At 40.6% G+C, this 25659-nt stretch overlaps 1 protein-coding gene across 3 annotated transcripts in view; it reads right to left on the bottom strand.

The window, feature by feature from the left end:
* Positions 1-25659, bottom strand: part of FAM13A (family with sequence similarity 13 member A) — a 293412-nt gene that overhangs the window by 196305 nt on the left and 71448 nt on the right. The window lies entirely within an intron of this gene.

Here is a 25659-nt window from a genome sequence, read left to right as displayed (position 1 = left end):
AGGTATAGGTTAACATGGGTGCGATAATGCTTTGTATATATTAGAAATTGCTATAAGTAAGGTAACATTTATCTAAAAGTAACAGCAACAAAGAACAAGTGTTATAACAAAAAGAACGGGTATTTTATCATGGCAATAATAGTCAGCCACACAAATAACAGCAACACAATCTTTAAGGATTTCTTAGATAATGTACAAAAAATGAAAGGAAAATATGCTGTCTTCATTTGGGTATTTTAAAAAATTCCATAATTTAAAATAAGGTGAAAAAGAAAACCTCTAAATGAAGACATCATAATATACATAAGATAAACATCTCTTCAGTAAGATTAGTAAGTGAGAATAAGTAAAGAATTCCTACTAACAATAAGAAAGTGAATTTTTTAAAAAGAAACAAAAACATGAGTTGAAAAACTTATAGAAGAAAATAACTGGACAGTCAATAATCTTATGAAATGATATTTAACCTCACTGAGTAACTAGTAAAATGAGTTTACAAAGCAAAACCAAAGTATCATTTAATACCCATCTGTATTAGTTTGGTGTGGCTGCCATAACAAATTATCACAAATTTGGTGGCTTAAAACAACAGAAATTTAGTCTTTTACAGTTCTGGGGGCAGAAGAACAAAACCAGTATTACTGGGCAGAAATTAAAGTGTGAGCAGGGCCACACTCCCTACAGAGGCCCTGGGGGAGAATCTGTTCCCAGCTTCTAGTGGGCTGGTAGCATTCCCGGCTCTGATTGCATCATTTTAATCTTCAGTCTCTCTGCTCTGTCTTCACAAGGCCTTCCTCTATGTGTAGGTATCTAATTTCCCTCTACCTCCTCCTTCTTTTATTATTCTTACTAGAGACCCAGTGCACGAAATTCGTGCATGGGGGGGGGTCCCTCAGCCCAACCTGAACCCTCTCCAATATGGGACCCCTCGGAGGACATCCCTCTCACAATCTGGGACTGCTGGCTTCCAACTGCTTGCCTGCCTGCCAGCCTGATCACCCCTAACTACTCCCCTGCCAGCCAGATCGACACCTAACTGCTCCCCTGCTGACCTGGTCGCCCCTAAGTGCCCTCCCCTGCCGGCCTGATTGCTCCTAATGGCCTCTGCCTCAGCCCCCACCACCGTGGCTTTGTCTGGATGGATGTTTGAAAGATGTCTGGTCTAATTAGCATATTACCCTTTTATTAGTATAGATAACATATATGCCCCTAAAAAGTTATATTATTTTACACGCTTTAAATTATACAGTACATATTCAACCTCTTTTATCCTGTTGGGTTTTTTCCCCCCTAAATATATCTTATTGATTTTTTTCATGGAGAGGGAAGGGAGAGAAATAAATAGTTAGAAATATTTCCCGCTTTACTTTCTCCTGCCTCTCTAATTTATCACCAGTGGACTCCATGTAACCCACCTATGTCCCTTCCTTTGATTGCAATGTATAAAAATAGATGAGAAACTGCCATTCCCTGGAGCACTATCCCAATCTGTTGAGATACTGCTTCCTGGCAACTGTCGACAGTTTGGCTCAAATAAACTCACCAACAACTCTTCACAGGTTTGAATATTTTTTACGTTAACACGTGAATGAGCTTGAAAGCAGATTCTTCCCCCAAATCAAGCCTCCATTGAAAACACAGTCCAGCTGATACTTTACTTTCAGCATTGTGAGACAAAGAGCAGATGACCCAGCTAAGTTGTATGTGACATAGCAAATGTTTATTATTTTAAGCCATTAAATTTGTGTTGATTTGTTCACAATAATTGAAAACTAATACACAGTTTGGTTCCTGGAAGTGGGGTGCTGTTGTTAACAAATATCTAAAATAAAAAGAACATGGAGGCTCCTCAAAAAATTAAACATGGAATTGCCTTATGACCCAGTGATTCTACTTCTGGGCATATATATCTAAAGAAACCCAAAACACTAATTTGAAAGAATATAAGTACCCTTATATTTATTGCAGCATTATTTAAAATAACCAACATATGGAATTGACTCAAGTGCCCATCAGTAGATGAGTGTTAAAAATGTTGTGGCACATATACAGAACAGAATTCTACTTGGCTATAAAAAAGAATGAAATCTGGCCCAACCAGTGTGGCTCAGTGATTGAACACTGACCCATGAACCAAGAGGTTACTGGTTTGATTCCTGGTCAGAGCACATGCCCGTGTTATGGGCTCGATCCCCAGTGCGGGTCGTGCAGGAGGCAGCCAATCGATGATTCTCTCTCATCACGGATGTTTCTATCTCTCCCTCTCCTTCCTCTCTGAAATCAATAAAAAATATATTAAAAAAAGAAAAATAAACACAACTTTAAAAAAAAGTGCTTTCAAACTATACTAGTAAATATATTAAAAAAAGAAAAATAAATGTAACTTTTAAAAAAAAGTGCTTTCAAACTATACTAGTAAATATGCATTATGTAGAGTAAGCATTTAACAGTAACAATGCTGGTCAATCCTGAATTTTCAATTGGGTAAAATGCTCTAGTTATTTTCACAAGAGTTGCTATTCTTTCTAGTTGCTATATCTTTCTAGTCCTTATCTCTCTTGAGAATCAAAGTTTAAGACTACGCATTAATTTACTGTAAATATCAATTAGCTAAATTTTCTGCCATTTTTGCACCTATGATACGTTAAAAAGAAATAACATCTCTGTAGTCTTCTTCAATCTTTTATTTCTAACCTTGCTAGTCAACATATTCTTCTCAGCTTTGTTTTTTTGACTATTTTATATGCACAAAGTCTTCTATGTCTTAATCTAAGTCATTAACAAAAGGCTTAAGTAGCTAAAGCGTGATGAGATACTTCACTTGTAACCTCTCTTTGTACTGTCATCATTTGGTTCAATATAATTAGAATATGATTGTAGGACTGAATGTACCTAATTGCATTATCACTAGATCACATTGCCCAATCTTGTCCACATTCATTCCATGCAAATATTATGTCCTTAACTTATTACTTTGCAATTAAAAAATGCTGACATGTTGAAACACACTCCCTTAGGTTGTTCCTTGCAAAATTAAAAAAAAAAATCTATTATTGAAAGCAATCCCTGGAGTTCAGGCTGAATAACCACTTTAAAAGGTAAATGTTGCCAAATGTATACTGCCCTACCTATGAGTCTATTGTGATTGACCTATATTCATTTATATGTTATAAATAAAAATTTAGTATAAATGAAAAGCTGCAAGATTTTTTTAAAAGGCTCCTAATGTTTCTTGGAATTAATGTGGGGCGGTAGAAACAAAAATTTCCAGAATTGTTTATGTATCTGGCTGCACCGTAGGCAATGTTTTTCTTCTTAAGAACTACCGATGGTGGTGTTTCCAGGTATTCAATTTATATCATGTATGTCAGGTTTCATTCCCCCCCCCCCTCACATTGTGGCTTTTATAAATATTGCCACTAATTAATCCAAGTGATGAATTGGTATTTTCCCCTCAAAAGTACCTAAATGAAGGTTCCAGACTACCCAACAATTACCCAACCATGTCTATGTAATAATCAATACTCTGGATACACTGAAAAATTTAACATAATTTAGGTATTTTTCAAATATCCAGATATTTGACATCAAGTTGTCAACTGGGTAGATAAATGATTACAAAAAATTCATACTGGATTACTGGATATGTTCCAATATATTTTAGATACATGGTTTCAACCAAAATAGTGAAAAATAACTGGTTATTATTCTTAACAATAGTTATTAAACCTGCAATGATAAAAATCAGATAGAAATTGATATACTTAAGAACGTGATGATTGGGATATCTTTATTGTAATTTTCTGAAGAATTTGTATGATAAAGAATTTTCTAAAGGAGAACAAATTCATGGCCTATGAAAAATGGAAGGATAAGAGGAAGAATTCAGCATTTGCACAATTGTCTGGAGGGAAAAGAGGAGATATGGGGGAAAACCTGGGAATCAGAGAGCCCCCAAGATCAGGTATTTAACTGCAATCTAAGTAAAAAGTGGGCTGCTGTAGGGAGGCTCCAGAGTGGTGGAAGCAAGGGTTTACTGGGTGTATCACCAAGGAGTTGCTGCTATTTGAGTATGAGTGTGTGTACATACATATATATGTGTACAGATGTATCAATTATAAAAGAATCAGCTAATAAATTATGTAGATTTTTAATTTATGACATAATCAGGAGTCAGTGAAATATTTATCAGGTGTGCACCATTCACTCAGAGTAGCCATCAATCTTTCTGGTCACTGAAATGTGAACGGATAATATTCCAAAACTAAAAAGAACCTAAATGTTTATCAAGAGGGAATTAAGTAAATTATAAACCACTAGAGGCCCGGTGCACGAAATTCGTGCATGGCGGGGGTAGGTGGGGGAGGGGAGGAGTCCCTCAGCCCAGCCTGCACCCTCTTGCAATCCGTGACCCCTCGGGGGATATCTGACTGCTGGTTTAGGCCCCATCCCACAGGCAGTCAGACATCCCTCTTGCAATTCGGGACTGCTGGCTCCTAACTGCTCGCCTGCCTGCCTGCCTGCCTCATTGCCCCTAACCACTCACCTGCCTGCCTCATTGTCCCCAACCACTGGCCTGCCTGCCTCACTGCCTCTAACCACTCTACCTGCCTGATCGCCCCTAACTGCTCACTTGCCTGCCTGCTTGATTGCCCCTAACCGCCTCTGCCTCAGCCCCTGCCACCCTGGCTTCGTCCAGAAGGACGTCCGGAATGTCGTCCTCTGGAAGGTCATCCGGCTGTCTGGTCTAATTAGCACATTACTCTTTTATTATGATAGATGAAGGAATACTAATAACATACAACAGTGGTGTACAGATTAATATTTGCTGACATAGAAAGAGTTCATGGTATGTTATTTAAATGATAAAGTTAGTAACAGAATAGCAAGTAAGAATATTTCTTTTGTAGAAATTTCTAAAAGAATATTCAGAAAAATATGAATGGCAAGGGTCACTGGGTAAATTTTATTTTGTATTTCTGCCCTTTTTGGTATTTTAGTTACTTACAAGGAACAAGGGCTTATTATTAATGAAACTAATAATACTTGGAAATTTTTTAAAGTGATGAAAATATATGCTTCTAGGAAGCTTAATCTGATAACAGAACATTACCTTACCCAGACCAAACAAACAACTTTTAATAAGATGCTCACTTGTTCTCTAGCAACAGGTTGGCCACCCACAGAGAGATTACTAGTACACGAGCAGTTTCATTTGAAACCTTCTTAGTAAAGATGAGATAATTTCACCTCAGCGTTACCTCTAACAAAATAACTTTCATTAGTAAAAAGGCATCACTAAACATCAAACTGTATACTTCACATAAGTAATTTGTATGAGAAGTAAACAGAACTATACTATGTGAAAGGTAAGAAAGCCCCTTCTACCTGTAAGAATAAGTGACCCTCCTACATGTGACTAATTTGGAAAATATTTGCTCTGTATACTCTTAGGTCAACTAAATTAAAACCAGTTCCCTGATAGTACTGAAAATTAATTTTATGCCAAAATTTTGTTACATATATGGCTAACCTTAATAAAATATGTCTCTATTAAGTAATGCTGATGTGTGAGTGCATTCTTTCTACCTCTATAAAATGGTTTCAATTTCCCTAGAATAATAATAAGACCAAGGTCTCATTTCCAATGTTTTTAAAAAAATACATATTTCATAGCTCCTTGTTTATATGTTTAAGGGACTATACGGTCTCTTAGTTGGTCCTAAAAGTTATAAATATGGTAAGATACTTACATCATTTGAAACATACCATACGAACATCAAGGGTATTTCAAGGTTGCAGACATCCACATTTATTTACAAGTGGTACAAGTGGTAAATGAGTCATCTGATGGGTGAGCCAATGAATAAATGAATGCTTAGTATAAACTGTTTGGTGTACAGCACACTCCTCAGGCAGGTCCCATTGAACAATAACACCAATGAAAAAGCAGCTGTAAACAACTCACAATGTGCCAGAAAACTCAAGAGGTTTGACTTCCATTCAACACTAATAAAAACTTCCTTGAACAGTCAACAAGGAATTAAAGTAGTTACAATCTGCCTGCCGAGGTTGGGCAACAAGATAGAGTGAGAGAGTGGATGTGCATATCTTTCATATGACTGAAAACAGCCAGAACAGCTAATTTAATGAATATGTAAACTGTTCCTGATCCAACAAATATTTACTAAGAACTTCTTTTCTTTGCTGGTGGGAAGTGCTTCCGACAATACCAAGACTAAGGGCAGGAGAGCCCCTGCCCTAAAGGAATTTATGTAATGGGGTGAGGGGAAAGAAAATTATATAAATATCATAACTAATAGAATATACCATAATAAAGGTACAGACTAGTTCAAGGTAGGTCACAAGAAGTAAGAATTGTATATTTGGGGGGAAGGGGGTTAGCCATCTGTTTGGGGACTTAAAAATATTTATTATTATTATTATTATTATTAGGAAAGGTCTCTTATAGAAGGTATCTGATACAAGACTTAAAGACTCGGTAACAGAGGAGACCAACCTACTGGTTGTGAATCATGAAATGAACATGCATTCTGCTCTTTCAACAAAATATTTCACAGAATATCCACAAAGATGTACACTGAGTGGCCAGATTATTATGATCTCTGAATGCATAATAACCTGGCCACTCAGTGTATATCCTATATAATAAAAGGCTAATATACAAATTGTCCCCTCGACCAGGAGTTCAACCAATAGGCAGGCCAGCCAACTGCCCATGTCCCCTCCCCCTGGCCAGGCTGGCCGGATCCTACCCATGCACGAATTCATGCACCGGGCCAGAAAAAAAAAACTTGTATAAACTCTTGCTAACAACTAAATATCAACTGATATATATATATATATATATATATATATATATATACACACACACACACACACACATACACACTGAGTGGCCAGATTATTATGCATTCAGACATCATAATAATCTGGCCACTCAGTGTATTTGCATTCTTACAGCCTCTTCTGACATAATGGGAAAACAATCACATAGCTCAACTCTACATCCTTCACATCTTCTTTCCTTTTATAATTGAACAGGCACTACTTAGGGTATTTTAGATTTTTGCCTTACATAGTAAATGCTACAATGTAAGCAGCCATCACATTCCAGGTCTCCCATGTGACGAGCCTTTAGTGGAATGAGACAGTATAGGGACTTGGACCTGGAATGGAAAAATACCACCAGGTAGAACGTCGGATAAGCTGACCACAAGAAATGTCACCATGCCTCTACTCTGTGCTTAAGGGAAAAAAAAAAAGCAGAATTTTATCTCTCTACTAACCACCTGTTTTTCCTACCCTGATATGGACAATTCTACAAGCCGGCTTTTTTCCAAAAGCCAACCTCTTCTTGCAAGCCCACTTCCCCCAGCTTATAAAAGCAGCCAAGCTGAGCCAGCCCCCAAGCAGGTTCAGAGGACCGTCCTGTCCTCTATGCTGCCTCCTTTGTGCTCGAGCATAAGCTTAGTAAAACCTGCCTGGAAACTTCTCTGAGGTTTCCTGTTGATTTCTTTCTTGGGTAACCCAAGAACCCCAATGCTGGTAACAGTAAGAACAGTGATTTTCACTGAGAGACACACATAAAAAGGAAAGACATTTGTGAGTTATGCATGAACTACAAGGTGTTCCGAATGGACTCTGGGTTTGCTTCTAACCCCTGAATGTTCCTCCTCTGTAACACTGAGGGCAGCCAGCACGTCCCTCTGGCTCACCCAGTGTGCATCTGGGTGCACAGTACAATGACAGTGACACAGGATGTGCTCGATAAAGAGTAATCTCATTCCTTCCAAAATCGTATTCTTCAGTAATTATGTTTACGGGAGCTTTCTCCAACACATATCATACGCGATCATCTTTGTGGGATGATGTCTAAGTGGTGTGTCTTAATTTTGCTCATCATAGAAACGAGAGACATTTACATCTGCCTTGAAACATGGCAAAGAACAGTGGGAAGAAAAATTAGTGGGAAAAGCACTGCACCATTATTATTTTAGAAAAAAACAAAGAAAATCCAATTAACATTCAGTTATTCCCACTGAAGGTGAGTGATTGGGGAGAAAGGGAAGAAAATTTCGTTTGAAGACTGTAAATCCGTTAATATTTGGTTGTTAGCAGGAACTTATACATGTTTTTTTCTGGCGTCATGACCCTAAACAATGCCTAGTGCTGCCACACGGAGGTGACTGGCTGGGTGACCAAGGCCATGGTGGTGTGTTTACTTTTCAGTTACAGTCCACTGCATACTTACTCTTCCTGTTCATTCCTTCTCACAGAGGACCTGCCATAATGCCCATGCTTATTAAGGGTTTGCTGACTCAAAGTGGGAGGCTGTCTGGGCACAATGGACAAGAAGGGCAGATAATCTAAACTGAGTATTTACATTATCTCTGACACAATGCACATACAGAACATACCTTTCTAAAGTTTCAACTTTGCACCACTTATGTTCTGAGCAATTAGGGATTGGGGGCGGACAACCACTGTTTCCCAACACAGCAAATATAAAACTACTAGAATCAGTAGCAAGGTAAACTCCGTTCTTTAAAAAAAGCTATCCCAATTTTCTCTTGGCCCTGGCCAAGAATCAAGTTTTGATACAGTAAGGATCCAATAGTTACTCCACAACAAAACATGTTTTGAGTTTAGAACACTTGGCAGTTGTTCTCAACCTTTATTTCTGTCCTATCGGCATGGGGGTATACACTGTTCTTTTTTAATAGCAAGGGAATCACTGACTCAATTTCCAAGACTATTTTTGAGATTTCTAACCTTTCTTCTACTTCCTTTCATCACATCTCTTACTTCATGTTCCTGCCCTTTTCACCTTACGGAGCATAATGGGTATTTACACTCCAGAATGTAAGAGCTAAATAATTGCCTTAATTTTCCCCCGCCAAAGAATCGAGTGGTGTTTATGTTACCTCTGCATCCTCACTCTATTATTTATTTATTTACTAGAAATCCCTATGACACTTATTAGGGGCTTTGGGTTCACATAAAGAAATAGAACTATCCTCTTCCATCAAAGAAGCATACATTTTAACTATGGGGACATGAAATATCTGTGAGGAAATAAAATAATAATGTCATCAATATAAAAGGGGTGCCAAGGAGTCACAACTGTATGCTATAAATTACTAGTGACAGTAGTAACTAACAATCAAAGACACATCATTTCACATTAGCTCACTGGATTTTTATCCTTACAACAAAACTCTGTGGTAATTTTCATAATTTACATGTTAAATATAGGAAATTGGGGACCAGAAACCTTACATGACTTACCCAGGTGGCATAGTTTTTAAGTGGCCAAAAATGTGAATTGGACATTGCCACTGTCCTGCTTAAAACCTCCCCGCTACGTTCCATTTTGCTGAGAACTATGTCTAAGCTTTTCACTCCAGTTGACAAAGTTCTACACGATCTGGCCCGGCCTCCCTTTACATCATCGTTCCCTACCATTTTCCAGAAACACAGACCTGTTCTCTTGTTTCTGGAACATACCTCATCTCTGAGCTTTTCAGGAGGTGTTTCCTCTACCTAGAAAAAAAAATTAAGTAAAAAGTAACACTTACTGAGTGCTTATCCTGTACAAGTGCTTTACATGTCTTAACTTACCTAAGACTCCCATCTCTGTAAGCTAAATACTACTACTAAGCCCAATTTACAGAAGAGGAAGTGAGACTCAGAAAGATTAAGGAAACTGTCCCAGGGCATCACAGTCAGAAAGTGGCAGAGCTTGAATCTGAATCACGTCCGTCCAGCGCCAGTCTATGACCTGAAGCATTTTCTAACCTAACTCATGCTTCTGCTGCTCTTTACTGGGCTGACTTCTTGTACTTGAGATCTCAATGTCAATGTCACCTCTATAGAAAGGCCTAAGGCAAAGTCATCATTCAGGCACTCTGTCCCCAGCTGAGAAACGGTGCCTATCACTGGGCAGGCACTTAATAATAAATATTTGTGGAATGCATGAGGATCAAAAAAAGTTTGTCATGATTACTATAATTCTGGAACTGTAAGGTACCTTCAAAATACTTTATTTCAACTTTTTTATACCTCAGGAGGCCTAGTAGAGAGACAGTGAGGTTCCTAAAGGAACCAGACAGGCAGTGGGAAAGTGAGGACTTGGGGCCTGTGCTCCTAACAGCCAGCTCTCTATCTGTTCATCTTATTTTGCTCCCGACTTTGAGGAACTTTTGATAGTGTGTTTTTAATCAAATTTTGATGACAGGAGCCACATTTTATGCATAATTAAGGGAAAAATTATGAAACTGAAACTCATGAATATAGAAAAACTGCTCATTTTTGGTATAGGTTTATGTTTTGAATGGATGGATAACATAAATGACTGAATGGCTAAAAGGGATAAAAAGTTTACTAGTATTTTATTCCTCTTTAGGTCATTTTCAAAAAGGAAAGGTTGCTAAGTTGCAAACAAATTATAACCTTTTGTTTCCCTACTATAATATTAATCTAACTTAAAAATAAATAACAATCTTTAAACTCACAGCTCACCCAATTTTCCCATCATCTCTAGACTGTATGGTATAACTAAACAAAGCTCAAGCTAAACATTGTCTACCAGGCTTTGTACATCCAAGATTATCAGTACATTCATCTACCTTAATATGACCCCACCGTGCCTTAGGGTACACATGAACTTTCCTAATAAGGAAAGCATGGCTGCCTTTCATTTCTTTGGGCAAAGCTGTGATTATATGGAGAGAACTAGGATATGTACCTGACTGATCCCACAGCATAAAGGTGTGAAGTCATCACAGAGCTGAAGATGAACTACCATCTAACTGAGCCACCTTGCTTTCTCTAAGATAATTTTATTTGAAATAGGGCCATTTTATCCATTAATGGATGAAGGATAGCCTAGGGCTGATGAATTTTCATGAGACAGTGAAAATGCTTAAGATCTCAAAATTCCAAAACACTGCAAAATTAAAAACTGGTAAATATATGTTTATGTCAATTATCCAATTACAACTGAACAGAAATCAGTTTTTAAAATAAATTGTAATTAGTATGGCTTGTGGGTGTATTTTAATGTTTGATGCGATATGGTATGAGACAATCAAAAGCAAGAGAATTTAAGGGGAAAGTCTTTGGGAAGATGAAAATAAAAAATGGTCTAGAAAAAAAGCAATACACTTAAATAAAGGCAAAGAATATTTGTCGTTTCTATTTAAAAGTACATCTATCAGCAAGATTAATTCATGCTCATGGAAATTACATTGTTTTGTATTAGGAATGAATATCATATATTACTAGAGGCCCGGAGCACGAAATTTGTGCATTGGGAGGGTGTCCCTCAGCCAAGCCTGCACCCTCTCCAATCTGGGACTCCTCGGGGGATGTCTAACTGCTAGTTTAGGCCTGATTCTAAACCGGCAGTCGGACATCCCTCACAACCCAGGACTGCTGGCTCCCAACCTGCCTGCCTGATTGCCCCTAACTGCTTCTGCCTGCCATCCTGATCATCCCCTAACCACTCCCCTGTCAGCCTGGTTGACGCCTAACTGCTCCCCTGCTGGCCCAATTGCCCCCAACTGCCCTCCCCTGCTGGCCCGGTCGCCCCCAACTGCCCTCCCCTGCCAGCCCAGTTGCCCCCAACTGCCCTCCCCTACTGGCCCGGTTGCCCCCAACTGCCCTCCCCTGTAGGCCTGGTCCCCCCAACTGCCCTCCCCTGCAGGCCTGGTCCCCCCCAACTGCCCTCCCCTGCAGGCCTGATCCCCCCCAATGGCCCTCCCCTGCCAGCCTGGTCGCCCCCAACTGCCTCCCCTGCTGACCTGCCCCCCCCCCAACTTCCTTCCCCTGCAGGCCTGGTCGCCCCCAACTGCCCTCCCCTGCAGGCCTGGTCCCCCCCAACTGCCCTCCCCTGCAGGCCTGGTCCCCCCCAACTGCCCTCCCCTGCAGGCCTGGTCCCCCCCAACTGCCCTCCCCTGCAGGCCTGATCCCCCCCAATGGCCCTCCCCTGCCAGCCTGGTCGCCCCCAACTGCCTCCCCTGCTGACCTGGCCCCCCCCCCCCCAACTTCCTTCCCCTGCAGGCCTGGTCGCCCCCAACTGCCCTCCCCTGCAGGCCTGGTCGTCCCCAACTGCCATCCCCTGCTGTCCTGGTCACCCCTAACTGCCCTCCCCTGCTGGCCTGATTGCCCACAACTTCCCTCCCCTGCAGGCCATCTTGTGGCGACCATCTTGTGACCACATGGGGGTGGCCATCTTGTGTGAGGGCATGATAGTCAATTTGCATGTTACCTCTTTATTATATAGGATAATTATATCTAGGAAATAACACCTAACCTCATAAATGTTCCTGAACATCTGTCTTCCAAGACATACACTTGTTTCCTATTTTAAGGACAATTTGCTGTTTCAATACTGTCACTGACGTGAAGTCCAAGGATTGGTAAGTTTACAAATTAATGTACCTGCATTTTCCCACTTCTGTTCTCTAATGGAAAACTTAGAGGAGGTATTACAAATGTGACAATGGCTGTATGTGATGGTAAAAAGCTGAGAACTTTAACAAGTGAAGTCAGCCATAATTTATATTAATATATCTAAAAATGAGTACTAATTCTGGAAACAGAAGTTTCTTTTCTAATCCCAGGGTAATTATTTTTCCCATATAATATGCTTTTCATAATATTTTCTTAATGGGTATTATTCAGAAGACTGTTCTTTTGGAAACAGTGTGAAGTGTCATTATGTGTCTGTAATTATTATTCAAATGATCTCTACTTCCCCAAATCCTGGATACTTTTCTCAGATCTCTTTCTCCTTGATCCCTCTCCACAGTCCACCCCTTCCTGAAATTCCATTTTCTTTGGCTTTGGTGATGCTACATTAGTTTCACTCCTCTGATCTTTCCAACTGTCTTTTCCCATCACTTAGCTACAGATGCTCCCCAGGATGTCACTGTTCTTAGAGAGTTTGTCTGGAAATTAGACCTTGGGAGTCGGGGTGGAATGGGTAGGGGTTAGGAGGGAGGGGGGAAGGGGGAGACAATGGGAGATACCTGTAAATACTATCAATAAAAAAAATATTTTAAAAAAAGTAAATCAGAATGAATGACTTTTAAACTCTAGCTCAGCCCCCAGATTTTCCTCTAATCTTATTATAGTTGTCTATTTCCACAGCCCTAATGAATAGTTCTTGGGAAGACTAGCTGAGGCTACAGGAGAAATTAAACGCCAAATCGTTGAAAGCAATATCCTTGGATATAGGTATCAGAAGCAAGAGACAGATATGATCTGTTTTAAATAGGCAATTCTAGTAATAATGAGAATTTAGATTAAAGTGAATAAAAGAGAAAACTAGTTAAGAAGTTATCAAAATTAGCCAAAGAAGAGATAAAGAGAACATGGGGGGCAGGGTTGGGGGGAAGTATGGAGTGCATTAAAAAGGAAAAAGAGTGCTCCATGTTAGCTAAGTGTGAATGAAGCACAAGCCACCTCACAGGCATACACCCTCAAATAGTCACATGATTAGGATCTCTAAGATAAACGCCACTGCAACAGTTATCACAACTGTAATTCAGTAATTATTTAAGGAATTTCCCTCTTATCCCATAGAGTATGAGCTCCCTAAAGGTATGAACCATGTTGTTTGGCCAACATCTGGCACACTGCTTGCTGGCATATAGGATGTACCAAATAAATGAATAAATACAAATTATAGAAAACTAAAGTCACATAAAAATATTAATGCTGAAAAGAAATTCATATATCACCTAATAGCAAATAGATGATTAGAAAAATTAAGGGACTTAAAGTACACAAAGTTGGTAAATAACAGAGGAGGGAGTGGAATTATGCTTCTGCAAGACTCAGTCTCTATAGTAACCTCACGGGAGAAAATAAAGGAAGGCAGATATAGGGATGTAAGATAATTCTGGAGATTATATAAGCATATATATACGCTCCCACAATAATGTTGAGAATATAAATTTGCCACTGGATTTTGTCAACAGCTAAGCCACATGCCTCAATGTATATATTTATATATTTTTTGCAGATATGTCTAAGTTTTCTATTTGTCATTACTGGATGATGATGCAGGGAGTTTAACAGGCCAATAGCTATTTTCAATTTTATGCTTAAACAAGGCACTAATTCTTATGTTGAAATCTTACAGATAGCAATCACATTGCATTAATAAACTGATTTTGCTTTCACTTGAATTTTCTTTCAGAGGCATGAAAAATGAGAAAAGCAGAATCATCAGAATTTGCATGTGCTTTTTTTTTCACCCCCAAAGAGAAGTAGTATTCATTTTAAATGTTTTCTTCAACTTTTAAAAGTTATAATTAAAACGAACTATACATGCATAGGCAAAGTTACAATAAAGTAATTAATCCCACAACTAACCCTTGACTGAAGAGAGTAAATGCAGTATATAACAACATCTTAGAATTGTGATCTTGTGGCAACACAGTAGACCAAGAGTCAGAAGACATCCTGTCTGGCTGGTGTGGCTCAGTGGTTGAGCATCGATCTATGAACCAGAGGTCACGGTTCGATTCCTGGTCAGGGCATTGGCCAAGTTGCAGGCTCAATCCCCAGTGTGGGACATGCAAGAGGCAACTGATCAATGATTCTCTCATCATTGATGTTTCTATCTCTCTATCCTTCTCCCTTCCTCTCTGAAATTTAAAAAAAAAAAAAAAAGACATCCTATTTTTAGTCTTCCTGCTTACTGGTGATGTACCTCGTGGCCAATCACTGACACCCACCCACCAGCCACCTCAGGAGCCTCCTCTCTTCCTAAGATTGACATTCTATCTAATAAAAGAGTAATATGCAAATTGACTGTCACTCCAACACACAAAGATGGCTACCCCCATGTAGACACAAGATGGCCACCACAATATGGCCAGCAGGGGAGAGCAGTTGGGAGGGACCAGACCTGCAAGGGAGGGCAGTTGGGGGGGAACCAGGCCAGCAGGAGAGAGCAGTTAGGGGTGACTGGACCTACAAGGGAAGGCAGTTGGGGGGAACCAGGCCTGCAGAGGAGGGCAGTTGGAGGGGACCAGGCCTGCAGGGGAGGGCAGTTAGGGGCGACCAGGCCTGCAGGGAAGGGCAGTTGGGGGGGACCAGGCCTGCAGGGGAGGGCAGTTAGGGGTGACCAGGCCTGCAGGGGAGGGCAGTTAGGGGTGACCAGGCCTGCAGGGAGGGCAGTTGGGGGCAACCAGGCTGGCAGGGGAGGGCAGTTAGGGGCAACCGGGCCAGCAGGGGAGGGCAGTTAGGGGTTATTGGGCCAGCAGGGGAGGGCAGTTGGGGGTGACCAGGCCTGCAGGAGAAGACAGGGGTGACCAGGCTGGCAGAGGAGGGCAGTTAGGGGCAATCGGGCTGGCAGGGGAGCAGTTAGGCGTCAGTCAGGCTGGCAGGGGAGTGGTTAGGGGGTGATCAGGATGGCAGGCAGAAGCAATTAGGGGCAATCAGGCAGGCAGGCAGGCAGGTGAGCAGTTGGAAGCCAGTAGTCCTGGATTCTGAGATTGGGCCTAAACGGGTAGTCAGACATCCCTCTAGGTGTCCCAGGTTGGAGAGGGTGCAGGCTGGGCTGAGGGACACCCCCCACCCCCGTGCACGAATTTTGTGCACTGGGCCTCTAGTATAGAATAAACAAGATCATGAATGTATGTTTGAAGGGAAACATACAATTTCATTGTTAAAGTATTACTTAATAGACAAGTGTTGATATCCTCTGGTTGGGCATTTCTCTTTAATAAATAATAGACTGACTTAAAGAACCTTGAATTTATGCTGGACCGTATATTTCTCTAGATGACCATTAACTGCAGATGCTATTGCTTAATTACTGCATTCCCACAGAGACTGAAGGAGTACAGGGATTATTTTTCAAAGTATAAGAAATCTTTGACTCTGGTCCCAATCAGAAATGCTCAACCACTAAGCCTGGTTATTCTCTAGAGAGGTATATTCTAGAGAAGAGTTCACACACTTTAAAAAACATTGCCTCACACTGATAGGGTAAGAGACCTGCAAAATATCTACACTTGGTCCTTACTCACATGAACCCTGACCTAAAACATACTGACCTAAGGTTACTAGGGAAAAAAACCACTGCTCCTTGCAATAAAATAAAGTATTATTTCACATAAGAAATATATATAAATCACACTGTATATTTTAAATACTATTAGTTACTAATTTCATATATTATAAACAACCAATCAATTTGCTGAGCAACCATTTGAAAATCTATTGCCACCTCTTGAGTGAAACCAAGGTCAAAAAGCATTCTGATTACTTTTATTTGAAAAACTAATGCTTGAAGCATCATTGCTACTATTAGTCAGAATAATAAATTTACCCTGCCCACAGGATATTCAGAGGAACACTATGTATGGTTCACATAAAATTATAAATCATCATAATTACTGGGGAAAAATAAATAGACATCCAATGGAGAATTTGTTGTATCATCCTGTACATTCAATTTCTTGTGATTCAAACTTATGTTCTTAGCTGATGATAAGTATGATGGACTTGAGTTTACTATAATATTGAACTATATAAAATCATAATATTTGGCCACTTTGAACTGAAAAAATGGCAGTTTTATATGATTTCAGCTAATATTTTTATCCATCTGACCAAGAGACAATGATAGTGCAGAAATTTTCCTGCACTAATCTTTTTTTTTCTCTAAAAAACAATGGTTTATTCTCTTGCCTAGTTCAAAGTTTCAATTGAAACAGACCAATATAAATGTTATCAGTTCTATTCTACCTCTGTAATCCTAAAAACTGATGCTTTGTACACTTCAGTTTTTTACCTATAAAAGTATGAAAGTACCAACTATTCTTATGGATTCACCATGAGAAATAGATGATTGAATAATACATTTTTTGTATACACACAGAATTTAATATCAACAGTAAAAAGTCTTGGCTATGAGGAGAGAAACCAAGATGGCGGCATAGGTAAGCACCTAAACTGCTGCCTCGCACAACAATTTCAAAACTACAACTAAAAGACAGAACGGACACCATCAAGAACCACAGGAAAGCTGGCTGAGTGAAAATTCTACAACTAGAAGGAAAGAGAAAAGCTCACAGAGAATTGGAGGTACGGTAAAAGGTTTTTGTGTGCGCAGAGAGGAAGGGCGGCTGAGAGCCTGGCTGACTTTCTCTGGCAGAAGGGGGAAGGAAGTCCCTGACCGCACTGAACCCCAGTTCTGACTGCACTGATCGCCAGTCCCGGGCAAAACCCCGTGGACCCAGGCTCATACAGGGGGAGTCTGGACTGTCAGGTAGAGAGAAAGGCAACCGGAGACTTGGAGACCCGGGGGAGCCCCGGCGGGCAGGGGTCTGGGGGCGTGCATGCCAGTGTGCACAAAGGCTGCGGAGGTTGTCACAGGCTTTCCCTAGCAGAAGGGAGTCAGAAGCTCCTGACTCCACTGAACCCCAGTTCTGACTGCACTGAACCCCAGTTCCAGGCAAGCCCCTGGGGACCCATGCTCTTACGGGGGGAAATCTGGACTCTCGGGTGGAGACTCGGGAGCCGGGGAAGGCAGAGGTCTGGAGGCGCGCGCATGCCAGTGCGCACAAAGGCTGCGGAGGTTGCCACAGGCTTTCCCTAGTGGAAGGGAGTCAGAAGCTCCTGACTGCACTGAGCCCCAGTTCTGACTGCACTGAACCCCAGTTCCAGGCGAGCCCCTGGGGACCCATGCTCTTGTGGGGGGAATCTGGACTCTCGGGTGGAGACTCGGGAGCCAGGGAAGACAGAGGTCTGGCGGCGCGCACGCAAGGGCAAGGCTGACTGGAAGCAAAGACTGTCTGCTCCACCCTCAGACTCCACCCCATCCAAGCTGAGCACAGAGGCTACTGCAATTTGGCAAGTCTAATCCTATAAGGCTGTCTCCAGCACCGAACTTCTCCCAGCGTAGACAAAGCTGATCCTTACAGCCAACTGGCCTGGAGGTCAATTCCTCCCAGTGATACCAACAACAATCAAGACTTAACTACAACAAGGCTGTACACACAGTCCACAAAGGGGTGCACCAAGAGTATCCACCTCAGGTTAACTGGGGAGGCCGACCCACTGGGCCATATAGGAAACCTAGCACACAAATCTACCTTACCAACTCAGGGAAGCAGTAAAAATGCGGCGTCAAAGAAACAGATCACAAACGAAAGAAATGGAGGAAAACAAATGACTACATATAGAATTCAAAACCACGGTTTTAAGGCTTTTCAAGAATATCCTAGAAAAGGCCGATAAATATAACGAGACCCTCGAAGATATGAAAAAGGACCAACTAGAAATTAAACATACACTGACTGAAATAAAAAATATTATACAGAGACCCAACAACAGACTAGAGGACCACAAGAATCAAGTCAAAGAATTGAAATACAAAGAAGCAAAAAACACTCAACCGAAAAAGCAAAAAGAAAAAAAAATCCAAAAAGTTGAAGATAGTGTAAGAAGACTCTGGGACAACTTCAAGCGTACCAACATCAGAATTATGGGGGTGCCAGAAGAAGAGAGAGAGCAAGATACTGAAAACCTATTTGAAGAAATAATGACCGAAAACTTCCCCCACCTGGTGAAAGAAATAGACTTACAAGTCCAGGAAGCGCACAGAACTCCAAACAAAAGGAATCCAAAGAGGACCACACCAAGACACATCATAATTAAAATGCCAAGAGCAAAAGACAAAGAGAGAATATTAAAAGCAGCAAGACAAAAACAGTTAATTACCTACAAGGGAGCACCCATACGATTGTCAGCTGATTTCTCAACAGAAACTATGCAGGCCAGACGGGAGTGGCAAGAAATTTTCAAAGTGATGAATAGCAAGAACCTACAACCAAGATTACTCTACCCAGAAAAGCTATCATTCAGAACTGAAGGGCCGATAAAGAGCTTCACAGATAAGAAAAAGCTAAAGGAGTTCATCACCACCAAACCAGTATTATATGAAATGCTGAAAGGTATTCTTAAAGAAGAGGAAGAAGAAAAAAGTAAAGATAAAAATTATGAACAACAAATACATATCTATCAACAAGTGAACCTAAAAATCAAGTGAATTAAAAACCTGAGGAACAGAATAATCTGGTGAATATAATAGAATCAGGGGCATAGAAAGGGAGTGGACTGATAATTCTCAGGGGGAAAGGGGTATGGGGGGGTTCAGGAAGAGAGTGGACAAAAATCATACACCTATGAATGAGGACAGTGGGGGGGAGGTAAGGGCAGAAGGTGGGGTGGGAACCAGGTGGAGGGGAGCTATGGAGGGAAAAAGGAGAAACAATTGTAATAATCTGAATAAAGATTTATTAATAAAAAAAAAAGTCTTGGCTATGAGCAAATAATGACATAAACTAAAGGATGTAAAGGATGTAAAAAATGACATAAACAAAACATGATGCAAACTAACAAAAAACATTTATAGAATGTTTTATATAAAAGTAGGATTAAAAAGGTACATAAAATATAATATTGACTAGAGGCCAGGTGCACGAAATCATGGAGATGTCTGGATCGGATCGAGCCTAAACTGGCAGTTGAACATGTCTCTGGCAATCTAGGAGCGCTGGCTCCTAACCGCTCACCTGCTTGCCTCCCTGATTGCCCCTAACCACTTGCCTGCCTGCCTGATCTCCCCTAACTCCTCTGCCTGCCTGCCTCATCACCCCTAACCACTCACTTGCCTGCCTCATCACCCCTAACCACTCACTTGCCTGCCTCATTGGCCCTAACCCCTCTGCCTGCCTGCTTGATCGCCCCTAACCACTCTGCCTGCCTGCCTGATTGCCCCTAACCACTCTGCTTGCCTGCCTGATCACCCCTAACCGCCTCTGCCTTGGGCCTCACCACCACGGCTTTGTCCAGAAGGCTGTCTGGAAGGTTGTTCGGCTGTCCAGTCTAATTAGCATATTACACTTTTATTATTATAGATAACATTTTAAAAAAGAATATATACATGGGAAAAGACTGGAAGGAAAAAAAATTAAAGTAATTACTTCTAAGTAATAGAATTAGTGCATGATTTTTCACTGTATACAATTTTTCATGTTTTTTCAAGCTCTTACAATTTTATGAGACAAAAATACATAAGCAAAAACTGGACAAATGGGATGATTTGTCATTTTACTAAACAAATGGCTCAATATTAAGTATTTCAACTATGCCTGACAAACCTAAAATCTAATGGGAATTTTTATACTTAGAAAAATATATGAAGTTCTGAGACAATATATGCACGTAATTATCCAGGAAAATCCTGAAAAAGGAGAATTACATGGAAGAATACAGCTCATGACATTAAAATAAAAAGGGTATTGCCCTGCTTGGTGTGGCATCATCCCATGCACTGAGAGGTCGCTGGTTCAACTCCTGGGCAGTGCACAGGCCAGTTGTGGGCTCCATCCCCAGCAGGGGGCATGTAGGAGGCAGCTGATGGATGTTATCTTCTCCTACTGATGTTTCTCTCTCTCTTCCTCTCCCTTCCTCTCTCTTAAATCAGTAATAAAGACATATTTAAAAAAGAAAGAAAAGGGTATGATACTAGTACCAGACAAGCAAATAGATCAGTATGGTAGAAGAGAGCTCAGAGAAGGCTAAAATATATTTAAGAATTTCATGTGATGATAAAGTGACATTTTGAACCACTTGGCAAAGTATGAATTACTTTGTTTGGTTATCAGGCTAATTATTTCAGTGAAAAATTACATCTTTAAATCATATCTTTCAGATCTTATTCCAAAGTAAATTTCACTAGAATTCAGTATCTAAATATTCAAAAATTTAAATATAAGATGAGATATAAGAGACTATGTTATAACTTTTAGATCCCATATCATACCTTTTCTAAAATACTTTTCACATATTTTCAAGATTTAAATATTAAAATATGAAACTTCAAAAATAGATAATATAAGTAAATATTATTTTTAAACCCTTGTGGAAGAAGGCTTTTTAAGGATAATATCAAACCCAAACAACACAAATTGATATACAGAATAAAATCTTTAAACTTTTGTGACAAAAAGTATGAATTACAAGTTCAAATTTAGATGATAAGCTGTGAGAAATATTTTCAATGTATAACAAAAGGAACTCTTAATAATTCATTACAAAAAAAGCAACAACAAAAAAACAGCACCAACTTAGAAAAACTGAGAATAGAAAAGGTAATTTACAAAAGAAAAACTATATGGGAAAATAGGCTTTAAAATATGATAAACCTCACAGTAATCAAATAAGAAAAAAATTTTAATTTGCTTATTATATTGGCAAATATGAAAAAGAATAATAACGCCAGCACTGGAGGAGGTGTGGGAAAGGGGGCACATACACAGATTGCTGCTTACAAACTGGTGTAACTTTTCAATGAAGAAAAAATCTGATGGTATGAATATTCTTTGACTAAGCAAGTCTACTTCTAAAAGTACATCCAAAGAAAAGAATTAGTGAAGAGTGAAAAATGTATGTTCAAGAATAGTCACTGCAAAGCTGTTTATAGGGATACAGAGTGGTGATTAAGAGCTTGGAGTGGAGGAGCCAGGCTGTCTGGATGCAGAATGCTGGCCCTGACCTCTTCCTTGCCACGTGACTTTGAGCAAGTTAAACTTTCTGTGCTTCAGCTTCTTCTTGTGTAGAGAAAAGAAATGAAAAGCACTTAGAATATTGCCCAGAACTTAATAAGCACTCAATAAATATTACCTATTATTACTGCTGAGAAAAAAAAAGAAATGCCATTTTATAGGGGATAGCTTAAATAAAGAATATTGATCAAAAGATCACAATGCTATGCTGTCACTAGAAATGATGACATAGAATTATACTTATATGCATGGAAAAATGCCATAATAGATGACATTAAGTTTTAAAATCAAGGTTATAATGCAGTATTACTTTATTACCCCATCTTTAATCAAATATAAATATATATGTGCCCACACAGAGAAAAGAATATGGAAGCACATAAACTTAAAGTGTGAACAGTAACTGAATCTAGGTAATAGAATTATGGATGATTTTCTTTTTTTTTTTTTTCTAATATATTTTTATTGATTTCAGAGAGGAAGGGAGAAAGAGAGATGGAAACATCAATGATGAGAAAGAATCACTGATTGGCTGCCTCCTGCAGGCCCCCTACTGGGAATCGAGCCTGCAACCCTGGCATGTGTCCTTAACTGGAATCAAACCCAGGATCCTATAGTCTGCAAGCTGATGCTCTATCCACTGAGCCAAACCAGCTAGGGCAATGATTTTCATTTTCATCTTTATTCTTGTGCTTTTTGCTTTGAAAAGTTTTTTTTTACAATGAATATGTTACTTTTGTAATAAAAATAAACATGTGCAATTTTTTTTTTAAAGGGCAATTGAAAAATCAATTATCATAGTTACCAGTGACAGGGGAATTGATAACACAGAGCGCAGGAGATTAAGTAACCAATGGAAAGGGCTGGCACAGGTTTCAACAGAGAAAAGGCCAAACTTTCAGATCACTCATCCTATATAATAAAAGCCTAATATGCTAAGTGTCCGATTGTCCATTCAACCAATCAAAGCGTAATATGCTAATGATATGCTAAGGCTGCTCAACCGCTCGCTATGATGTGCACTGACCACCAGGGGGCAGATAGTCGACCGTTTGACCAGTTGCTATGACATGCACTGACCACCAGCGGGAAGAGGCTCCGACCAGTAGGTGAGCTTGCTGCTGCGATTCAGCCTATTGGGACTGAGTGAGATGGGCCGGACATGCCCTGGAGCCCTACTGCGGTCTCTCCCTGGCTGGCCAACCTCCTGCATCCCTCCCCGGCCCTGATCATGCACTGGTGGGGTCCCTCAGCTTGGTCTGCGCCCTGTTGCAATCTGAGAGCCCTCAGGGGATATCGGAGAGCTGGTTTCAGCCCGATCCCACAGGCCAGACCAAGGGACCCCACTGATGCATGAATTCGTGCACCGGGCCTCTAGTTCTTTAATATGCCAGAAATATGTTATGGAGGATGGTAGTATTAAAAACAATTGTGTTAAAAATTAAATGAACAACCAGCATTTTATGAATAGATTTGTTAACAGGTTATAAATATACTAGAGGCCCGATGAATGAAAATTCATGCATTGGAGGGAGGGGTCCCTCAGCCTGGCCTGCCCCCTCTCACAGTCTGGGAGCCCTCAGGGGCGGGAGGCAACCCGGTGATTAAGGGAAAGCAACGCCCCATCACACCTCTGCTGCTGCCACTGCTGGCAGCACCAGCCTCGGCCGGCCCTGGTTACCTGAGCCTTGGGTGGCCCTGGGTGGCTGGACAGCCGCCATCTGAGGCTTGCGTGCACCTGGGGCCAGCCCTGGGCGGCTGGGGGGCTGAGGGGACTGGGGGATTCCAGAGGCAGGCGTGTGGGGCAGGCCCGGCCTTGCTGCGCGCCTGCCACCCCGGCGGGGCTGAGGGGACTGGCCGCCGCCATCTTGTGGCTGTGGGCGCTGCCATCTTTGAGGGCTTGGCAGTCAATTAGCATATTCCCTCCTTAGTGGCTGTGGGTGCCACCATCACGGAGGGCGGGGCAGTCAATTAGCATATTCCCTCCTTATTGGCTGTGGGTGCCGCCATCATTGAGGGCGGGGCAGTCAATTAGCATATTCCCTCCTTATTGGCTGTGGGTGCCGCCATCTTTGGGACGGCATGAGAGTCAATTAGCATATTCTTTATTAGATAGGATGACTATGAGAGATTAGGGTCAGGGCTTAATTTAAAAAGTGTTAGTTGTCTACACTTTTCAATCCAAATTATCCATTTTCCAAAAGTGAAATCCTGGGCTACAAACTAAACAAAGCTGCTTAGCAGTAGCTAACAAATAAGATAACAGCAACATTGTAGGTTTATCTGGTTACACATCCTGTTTGTGTCTACAAATTTAGTTGATCTCATCTAATGTTGTCCAAATACCTAATTAGACACACACACACTCACACACAAACACCAATCATACACACACAAACAACAATCATGCAACTACAGGTTATATATTAGTGATTTGGTAAGATTAACTTACTGTGCTATTTTCCTGCAAGATTTGAAGAACACCCATAGCAGCTTTAAAAACCTTTTTAGCCCTGGCTGGTTTGGCTCAGTGGATAGAGCATCAGCCTGCAGACTGAACCAAGGTTCGATTCCAGTCAAGGGCACGTACATCTCTTGCAGGCTCACACGGGAGGCAACCAATGGATGCTTCTCTCTCTGTGTCTCCCCCTCCCACTCTCTTTAAAAATCAATGGAATGCTCCCAGGTACAAGCTGGAATTACAACTGAAATATGGAAAGGCTTCCTGAATAATCAACGGAAAACTCACAGGAGAGAACCCTGACACCCAAGGACCGAAGGTGGAGACCGCATAGAGACTGAATAATATTGAATGTGAACTATAATTGAAAAAAAAAAAAGATAGAAAATTGTATATCTTTTTCAGCACAATAAAAAAAAACAAAACAAAAAAACAAACACTCAGGTGAGGATTAACAAAAATAAGCCACAAACTTTTTTTATGTGGACACTAGGCAAAAATGGAGATCTTGGATAGAAGCATACATGGAAGGCTTATCACCCAAAATAAAAAATTGATAAAAAATTGATTTATCTCTTTTAAGCTCTGGAAATACCTATAATATTAATGATTACCTATTGTTTAGCAATGAAATACTTGTTTGAAGGGATAGGATTAATTTACAAAGCTATAGACTAAAGGCAAAGAAATAACAAAAAATGAAGAATTTGATCATAATGGCTTACTATCACAGCAATTAGTTTAATTATTGAATGTTAAAATGTGGTTATTAGTGTTACTAAATGATGGAAACTAAATATGCCCAATGAGTTTAACACAAAGTGTCAAGAATATTAACAAACAAAAAAAAGTCTGAGCTAAAAGTCATTAGGGAGTCTTTGGTTTCTTCAATGTCATTTAACAAACAGATTTTTAAATTAACTCTAAATAACAGTATATACAAATATCTAGGTTTTTCTAATATTAATTTCAGCTTTGAACAGTGTTTTGTCAAAGGAAATTTCAATTTCGACGGAGTCATGTAATAATATTGGAAAGTATAATATTTACAATTGTGAATCCTGAGGCGGAAAAAGCCACCTACTAAGATGGGCTCCTGGTGGCTAACTGGGCTCAAAGGTTTAAAAACAGACCCAAGCAGCCATTTCTGCAGGGGCCTCTAGCCAAACTGCACTTCATGAAGAAGCCAGGGCTGGACTGTCTGCTGCAGTGTTTCTGCCATCTGAGCCAGCCTTACAAAGGCTTTTCTGGAACCCTATTTCAACTAATAAGACATGAGGCTTTCCTGTCCAATCGGAGCTACACAGCTCTGGCTAATCAGAGTGGCTCTATTCTGACCAATCAGGACAGTGCCTTTTGGACCAACCACACTGTGAGAATTTGGAGTCCTCATTTGCATATGGACTGACCAATCAGGGAACAGAGGCAAGGACTTCTGTCCAGCTTTTCTCTGGCTCCAGGAGCCTACTTTCCCCTTCTACCAAAGGAAGACCGTGTCTCCCTGATTGAGCTGAAATACCCAAGATGCCTCACCAGAGAAGCGTGAAGCAAATGGGGCGACTAGAGTGGAGCAGCACA

Source organism: Plecotus auritus, assembly GCF_963455305.1.
Source record: "Plecotus auritus genome assembly, chromosome: 1".
In the NCBI taxonomy this organism is placed as follows: domain Eukaryota; kingdom Metazoa; phylum Chordata; class Mammalia; order Chiroptera; family Vespertilionidae; genus Plecotus; species Plecotus auritus.
The sequence above is the reverse complement of the archived record's forward strand: the minus strand, read 5'-3'. Positions and strand labels throughout refer to the sequence as shown.